This window comes from Pongo abelii, chromosome 10 (assembly GCF_028885655.2).
Source record: "Pongo abelii isolate AG06213 chromosome 10, NHGRI_mPonAbe1-v2.0_pri, whole genome shotgun sequence".
NCBI classification, from domain to species: Eukaryota; Metazoa; Chordata; class Mammalia; order Primates; family Hominidae; genus Pongo; species Pongo abelii.
This window is the reverse complement of record NC_071995.2, coordinates 55,864,728-55,873,621: the sequence shown is the minus strand read 5'-3', so window position 1 is coordinate 55,873,621 and position 8,894 is coordinate 55,864,728. Positions and strand designations below refer to the sequence as shown.

General features: G+C 38.6%; 1 long non-coding RNA gene across 1 annotated transcript; it reads left to right on the top strand.

Annotated features, from left to right (window-relative positions):
- Window positions 1-4,234: 4,234 nt before the first annotated feature.
- On the top strand, window positions 4,235-8,690 carry LOC100937053 (uncharacterized). Its single transcript, XR_151216.4, has 3 exons — window positions 4,235-4,594; window positions 4,883-4,966; window positions 8,478-8,690. It is a non-coding gene; the product is annotated as an uncharacterized LOC100937053 (long non-coding RNA).
- Window positions 8,691-8,894: the final 204 nt, after the last annotated feature.

Here is an 8,894-nt window from a genome sequence, read left to right as displayed (position 1 = left end):
ATTAAGTGGGATGCTAGGATAGTCATTCATTTGGAATATTATACAAATACAAACAACTCCTATGTACATAGACTACTAAAGCCAGAAGTAAAAAAAAAAAGTAACTACTTTTTAATTAAACTCACCTTGGATACATTATTTCTAATCCTCACTACAACCCTGCAAAGTATTATCTCTAATTTGCAGATAAAGTGGGCTCAGCAAAATTCAATAATTTATCTAGGACCACACAACTAGCTTTCAATCCAGTTATAGAACTAAAACACACATATGGAAAACTAAGCCATTACAATTCAGTGTGATTAGCTTGGAATACTGAAGGCAGGCTAGATATGCCTAGAAATGGACCATAGCCTATACACATTTGAAATACTATTTGGATTTTTTTTCATGCTTTCTTTTTTAATACAGAGATTCAGGTGGTTTATGTGTAGGTTTATTATACAGATATATTGTGTAGTGGTGTCTGGGCTTCTAGTGTACCCATCACCCAAACAGTGAACATTGTACCCAATAGTTAATTTTTCAACCGTCACCCTTCCACTCCCACTCTCCCCACTTTTGGAGTCCCCAGTGTCTATTATTGCCCTCTGTATGTCCACGTGCACCCAATCTTTAGCTTCCACTTATAAGTGAGAACATGGGGTGTTTGATTTTCTGCTTCTGAGTTATTTCACTTAGGATAATGGCCCCCAGCTCCATCCATGTTGCTGCAAAAGACATGATTTCATTATTTTTATAGTTGCATAGTATTCCATGGTGTACACATACCACATTTTCTTTAACCATCTGTTGGTGAACACTTAGGTTGATGGTTGATTCTATGTATTTGTCTTTTTGTCATAACAATTTTTTTTTTTTCTTTTTCAGAGACAGGTTCTTGCCCTGTCACCCAGGCTGGAGTGCAGTGGTGTAATCATAGCTCACCACAGCCTTGAACTCTTGGGCTTAAGCAATCCTACCACCTCAGTCTCTCAAGTAGCTAGAACTACTGGCATGCACCATCTTGTCTGGTTAACTTTTTAATTTTTTGTAGAGATGGAGGTTTTTTGCTATATTGCTCAGGCTGGTCTCAAACTCCTGGCATCAAGTGATCCTCCTGCCTCAGCCTCCCAAAGCTCTAGGATTACAAGCATGAGCCACCACACCCAGTCATAATTTGTTTTCCTTTGGGTAGCCAGTAGTGAGATTGCTGGGTCAAATGGTAGTTCTATTTTTAGTTCTTTGAGAAATCGCCATACTAGTTTCCACAGAGGTTATACTAATTTACATTCCCACCAACAGTGTATAGGCAATCTCTTTTTTCTGAATTCTCATCAATATCGGGTTGTTTTTTGACTTTTTAATAATAGTCATTCTGACTGGTGCAAGATGGTATCTCACCGTGGTTTTAATCTGCATTTCTCTGATGATTAGTGATGTTGAGAATTTTATCATGTTTATTAGCCACTTGTATGTCTTCTTTTGAGAAATGTCTATTCCTGTCTTTTGCCCACTTTTGAATAGGGTTATTTAGTTTTTTCTGGTTGAGTTCCTTGTAGATTCTGGATATTAGTCCTTTGTTGGATGCACAGTTTGTAAATATGTTCTTCCATTCTGTAGGTTATTTGATTCTTTATCTTACTATGCAGAAGCTTTTTAGCTTAATGAAACTCATTTGTCTGTTTTTGTTTTTGTTGCATTTGCTTTTGAGGACTTGCTCATAAATTATTTGCCTAGGTCAATGTCCACAAGAGTTTTTCCTAGGTTTTCTTCTAGGGTTTTTACTGTTTCAGGTCTTAAATTTAACTCTAATCCATCTTGAGTTAATTTTGGTATATGGTGAAAGAAAGGGGTCCAGTTTCATTCCTCTGCATGTCTATCCACTTTGTCCAGCACCATTCATTAAATAGAGTGTCTTTTCCCATTATATATTTTTGTTGTCATTGTCTAAGATCAGTTGGTTGTAGGTATGTGGCTTTATTTCTGGATACTATTTGCAATACCCTTCAGCTACAGGAATAAGTAAAAAAGTACAAACCAAAAGCCGCAACATTTCCTTACTAAATTAGCTAAAACTCTTTCAATACTCATTGTTGAAGAAACAGACAGAAAAAAATTCATACCACAGTATCAATGGTTGTCTAGGTATTGGAATTTTTTTGTTACATTCTCCTGAAATTTTCTAATGTTCCTCAATAAGCATGTATTACCTTTATAATCAGAAAAATAAACTTTAAAAAATCAAGTGGGCTTTGGATGCCATGTGTAACTTCATCTGTATACAGTATAAAGACATAGGTATGGAATAAAAACACATTAAGGAAGAGATAATGAAGTGCAAATACAAGTGAGTTTTAAAAAGAAAAAGAATTACCACAAAGAAATTAGAGCAAGGGCAAAGATTTAGCTATAAGGATTTTCATTTCCCCACTGCAGCACTAATTGTGAGCAAAAACGGCCAGGCCAGTGACAGGTAATCATAGCTATTTGGGAGGCTGAGGTAGGAGGACTGCCTGAGCCCAGAAGTTCAAGACCAGCCTGTGTGATACAGCAAGACACCTCCTCCTCAAAAAAAAGGGGCAGCGGGGGAAGACATCAATTGTTTAAATATCCAACAAGAGGTATAATGGAATATATACAACCATGTTAAGTGTCTTTTTTAAACAAAATATGTTCATTAAAATTTTTGGGGAGTTTTGTTTTTTTTTTTTTTTTTTTGAGCCAGAGTCTTGCTCTGTCACCCAGGCTAGAGTGCAGTGGCACCATCCCGACTGACTGCAACCTCTGCCTCCTGGGTTCAAGCGATTATCCTGCCTCAGTGAGTCGGGATTGTGCCATTGCACTCCAGCCTGGGCGACAGAGCAAGACAACAGCTCAAAAAAAAAAAAATTTCAGGCTGGGTGCGGGTGGCTCAAGCCTGTAATCCCAGCACTTTGGGAGACCGAGGAAGGCAGATCACTTGGGATCAGGAGTTCGAGACCAGCCTGACCAACATGGTGAAACCTCATCTCTACTAAAAATGCAAAAATTAGCTGGCTGTGGTGGCGCCACCTATAATCCCAAGCTACTCAGGAGACTGAGGCAGGAGAATTGCTTGAGCCCAGGTGGCAGAGAGGTTGCAGTAAGCCGATATCGGGCCACTACACTCCAGCCTGGGCAACACAGTAAAACTTTGTCTCAAAAAAAAAAGTTTTTTAAGTTCCAAACTAGCATATACAGTATGATTCCATTTTGAATTTGTACTTACTATAATTCATAGACAGGGTCTGGAAGACTCCTACAAAGTATTCACATTGGTTGTCCTTAAATGGGTAGGATTTGGAGGTTTTGTGTTTTGGGGGTTTTTTTGGCCTTCATTTTCTAAAGCAAAAATAATTGCTTTTTTAATGGGAACTAAATTATTTAAAATTGCATAAATCTATCACAGTAACAAATAAATTACATATAATTGTAAAGAGTTTACCACCTTTCAGCTGTGAAAGTTGATCATATAAATCGAGTCACTGTTGTCATACCAGTTAAAGAGTGAAGAGGCCAGAGAGAAAAAACATTCAGGTCACAAATATCACTTGAAAAATATAATTCTCTACAGGCCTGGCTGCTGAAACTGCCTGCTAACACTTAAAACCAATTTAATCTAAAGGCTACTAAGACAGCCTGCTACAATTCTAAGACTAATTTTACCCACCACTGTCACTCAGTAATCAGTTTGCCAACCCCACCAAAACATTAATAGTGCCAGTAAACTCTCTTGGAGACCAATACGTAACATTTCTCCTTCTTATAAAATCTCTAACCTCTTCACTCTTCAGACATCCCGAAGACCACCCCAGTCTACATATATGCCCCAAATTACTATTTTCTTCCCAAATAAAGCATTCTAATTTCAAAGATTCATCTCTATATTCTGACTTCACAGCTTTTAACACTTAATGCCGTTTTTTAGTTGACAAATAAAAATTATATTTATAGTATACAACATGTTTTGAAATATATATACATTGGGGAATGGTTAAATAAAGCTAACATATGTACCCTTCGGCTTTTTAAAAACTAACGTCCAATTCATCCAATTCCGTGAGAGTAAAGCCTTTGCTTAGCTTTCCAGTCCTGTTAAACGGGGGGAAACAACAAAAGGGTCCTCAGGACTCTGCCCAAGAATACGCCACACTCTGTCTAGCAAAGCCACACAGCCAGAAAACGCCAGGTGACGGGCAGGCAGATACTTCCGCAAGAAGTCAGCCCTCGGAACCCGGAAGTGAAGCGTTAAGACGCACAGTGTTCCGGGAGGAGTTACGGAGGCGGGATTGTGGTTGTTGGCTGTTACCAGGACAACCGGAGGCGATTGACCGTTATCTGCGATTTGGAGCCGTTAGCGGGAGAGGCAGAGACGTTCAGAGGTCTTTTAGGATGCGCTAAAGGGTCGTGAGGGCTCTCTTAAGATTTTCTTCACAAGAGGTTATCCAGTCGTGCCCCGCGGCCCAGCCGCTGGCCCCGGGGATCTGAGTCGTACCCTCTTGTTTTTCTCTGAGTCAGTCTTAAGGTGAAATGAAGTGTGGCCCAGTGGCTCCTCACTGTCGCTTCTCTAGTTTTCTGCCTCGTTTTAGAAAATGTAAGTTGAGAATTTCTAATTTACATCGGGATGTGTTCTAATGCGCTTGTTTTTAAAATTGTGGAAAATTTTTAAAATTTTAAAAATCTCACCAGTCATCCAGCTACCCAGAAGTAACAACATTTTCATGCATTACCTATTAATTTTTTTCTCTGCATATTTTTTCATGGTTGAGATAATTTAGGGAAAACCATTTTGTGTCCTGCATATATGGATGAATACAATATAATTTTGGTATTAATATCATAGCAACAAAGAAGGCATTGAAGACTTTAAATCTGTTTACAGTGAATTGAAAAGACAGGATGAAGTGGACACAGCAGGTGAAGACAATTCTTTCAAGAAGTTTGGCTGTCAAGGAAAATAGAGAATGTGAGTAGCCAAAGCAGAATGACAGGTGAAAGAAAGAAATTGGGAGCCAGACAATACAGCCCGACAGTTTACGCCTGTATTGATGTCCCACCTCTTTCATAAAAGATTGAGTATGCTTGGGGAAAAAAAAAATACACACTATAATAGGAGAAAATGATGAAGAGAAACCGAGGCAAAGGTAATTGGAAAACAAAATAAAGCCAGGGGTATATTAATACCCCAAAACTTCATACCAAAAGGTCCGTGTAATTACTAGAGAGGTGCCACAAATTGGGCTCTGAGGTTCCTAGCAACTAAACCAAAGGGAAAATATAAGTTTAACATAATCCATATGAGGGAGGGGGCCTAATGGCATATTATAGAATCCTGTTACACATTAGCTGTATGAAATTGATTGGGTAATGTAAGCTCTTTAGACCTAATTTCTCCGTCTCTTGAAGAGTGGGGAGAGGAAGAAGGAGACTGTTAGACGAGTTGATCTTTTAATATCTCTTCCACTACTGACAGCCTATGGTCATATAGGCCAGAGATGGCAAACTCAAGATGCCTAAATTAGGGTCTAAGAAAGTTTCATAAGTGAGGAAATGGACTGAATGTGACAAAAGCAAGGAGTGATAGAGATTAGAACGTTAGAGTTGATTGAGCTGTCCCATCTAAAACTCCAGCCAATTCTTGCAAAAGTAAGGACTCAGTGTTGCCAGATGTTCTGATTTTTCAGGAGAAACAGGAAAATCATATTTTTGATAATATTACACAAAACAAACAAAACACCTCTACTAGCTAGATACAATTCATGGGTCACTAATTTTCAACCTCTGCTGTAGGTGAAAGGACCTCAACAAAAGGGATAATTGCTTGAATTAAAGAATTAAATATGAAGAAAGAGGAAGAAGTCAGAATACCAAGATTTCCCCTTGGTAATAAGAAGGAGTTAGTAACATTGATACTAAAATCAGCAGAAGGTTTGGGGAGAGAAGGTGCTTTATTGTGAGTTTCTTGAACATGGGGCAAACTTATTTATGTGTATCCATAGCACATGAATCCAATTCAGCTGCTGGATTTGAGAAATCTGTGGGATTTATCAGGGGAAAGGGTGCAGGAATGTAGGTCAGGAGTTTGGGGAAAGAAGATGAAAAAGGAGTTTAAGATGTAAGATTCATTCTTTCAATAAAGTTTTATTGATTATATATCACAATATGTATTTTCACGAGACTCTCAACTGTGTGAGGGCAGAAAGCACGGGTTTTTTTTAACCACTTACCCAGCTCCTAGCACAATACATAGTCAGTACTTATGTATGTTGAATAAACAAATGAAAAAATACAAAACGCTGTGCTTTACAGTATAGGAGATGCACCGTTGAATTAGAAAATCTTAAGGGAACAAGAAACACTGGGGTCTACTTGAGGGTGGAGGATGGGAGCATGGAGAGGAGCAGAAGAAATAACTATTGAGTACTAGGCTTAATACATGGGTGATGAAATAATCTTTGCAACAAACCTTCATGTGTACCCCCAAACCTAAAATAAAAGTTTAAAAAGAAGAAAATCTTCTTAAAGAAGTTATAGAGCAGGGGCCCCATCTCCTTAAAAAAAAAAAAAAAAAGAAAAAGGAAAAGCGACTTTATAGGCCAGAAAGTAAGCTCTTACACATAAGGAGCTAATGCAAGTTTTAAAGTAGTGCCATTTAAAAAAAAAAAAAAGTACCATGGGATTCAGAAGGGAAAGATCTTTTTATAAGAAGTTAAGCTCTGTCTTTCTAGATAGTGGATAGTTAGGATTAGATCACACAGGTGTTGGGAGAGGAACTGATCAGAAGCAGTTAAATAGAAGATGTAGGCTGGGTGCGGTGGCTCACGCCTGTAATCCCAGCACTTTGGGAGGCTGAGGTACATGGATCACTTGAGATCAGGAGTTTGAGACCAGCCTGGCCAACATGACAAAACCCCGTCTCTACCAAAAATACAAAAATTAGCTGGGTGTGGTGGCGCACACCTGTAATCCCAGCTACATGGGAGGCTGAGGCAAGAGAATCACTTGAGCAGGGGAGGCAGCCACTGCCCTCCAGCCCAGGCAGCAGAGTGAGACTCTTGTCTCAAAAAAAAAAAAAAAAAAAAGTATATACCCTTCTTTTGAAAGTATTTGAAACTGCCAAAAAAAAAAAAGAGTGAATAGTGAAACAGTTTGAAGCCACAACCTTGAGAATCACCCACATATAAAGAAGGTGAAGAAGAAAAACCAACAAAGTAAACAGAGAAAAAGTCATCAGAAAGCTAAGAGAAACATCAGGAGAGTGGGTTTCATAGGAACTAAGATTCCAGGTTTCAAGAAGGAAAGTTCAGTCAATATTGTCAAATACTACAGAGACAGCAAGCCATCAAGGAGGGTCCAGGTTCATTGGATTTGATGATTAAGGAAATCACTGATGACTTTAAACAATTGGCCAATGAATATAAGAAGAGGAGCTGTAAAAAGCAGTAGAATTGAGAGGCTTGTTGATTTGTTTAGGGAGGTGGGGAATGGGGTTCCTTAGGAGCAGGGGAAAAAAATAGAAGACAAAATTAAGCTGCAAAACAGGACAAATTTATGAAGCAAGATTTTGGAGAATCTAAGCAGTGATGAGATCAAGAAATGAAGGAAGAGTAACATCATCTTAATAAGAATAAGCATTATAATTCTAACAAATAGTGTTCAATTACAAGTAACTTTTTAATATCTATCATCATGTTTTCCTGCCCAATGGCCTGGTTTCTTTTCACCTTTAGCCCTAAAATAACTTCATAATCTAAAAAATAGTATTAGAACTTCAACTTAGTAATGTTTCCTAATGTTGCTTTTAAATCCTCTTTTTATAAACAGGTATTATCAGCAGGGCGTTGTGGCTCACACCTGTAATCCCAGCACTTTGGTAGGCCAAGGCAGGCAGAATAGGTATTATGGTGTATAATTCCTGATTTTTCGGTTGCTCCATGTCCCTTTCAGGAAACCACCACTCACCAGCCTTAGCTGGTTCAAGTGAAGCTGATTCCCAACTGCCCACACTGCCCCCATTCCTACACTTGATTCAAACCTGACCAGTGACAACCATCATTGGTACTTTTGCTGGCACTATTTATTTATATATATATATTTTTGAGACGGAGTTTCACTCTTGTTGCCCAGGCTGGAGTGCAATGGCACAATCTTGGCTCACCACAATCTCGGCTCACCGCAACCTCCGCCTCCCAGGTTCAAATGATTCTCCTGCCTCAGCCTCCCAAGTAGCTAAGATTATAGGCATGCACCACCACACCCGGCTAATTTTTTATTTTTAGTAAAGACAGGGTTAATTCATGTTGGTCAGGCTGGTCTCGAACTCCCAACATCAGGTGATCCACCCACCTCAGCCTCCCAAAGTGCTGGGATTACAGGCATGAGCCACCGCACCTGGCCTGCTGGCACTATTTAAAAAAAAAAAAAAAAAAAAAAAAAAAAAAAAAAAAAACCTCTCTCCCTCTGATGTTACATTGCAGGTGCTAAAGACCATACAGACAAGAGCAGACAGGCCACCTTTGCAACCACATGGAGGTTTGTCTGATATTGAAGCTAAAGAAGCTAAGCTGGAAGACAGAGAGACCAAGTCCTGATGACATTGTTTGAACCCAGAGATCCATACATGCCTGAAAACTAGTTTTACCACTGGACTTATCCGTTGAATGAGCCAATAAACTGTCTTTTATACTTAACGTTGGGTTTTACCTGGATTTTTGTCATTTACAGCTCAAAATATTCTAATATAGAAGTATACATCATTAAATCAACATTATTTCTTTTTTTCTCTGTCTTATTTTAAATGTAACTCTATAAGGTACTCTAAAAGTATTCTACAGTCTCACTAAGTTAATCTGCAAATTTGGTAAAATTCCAATATTAATCCCAAAAGTATTTTA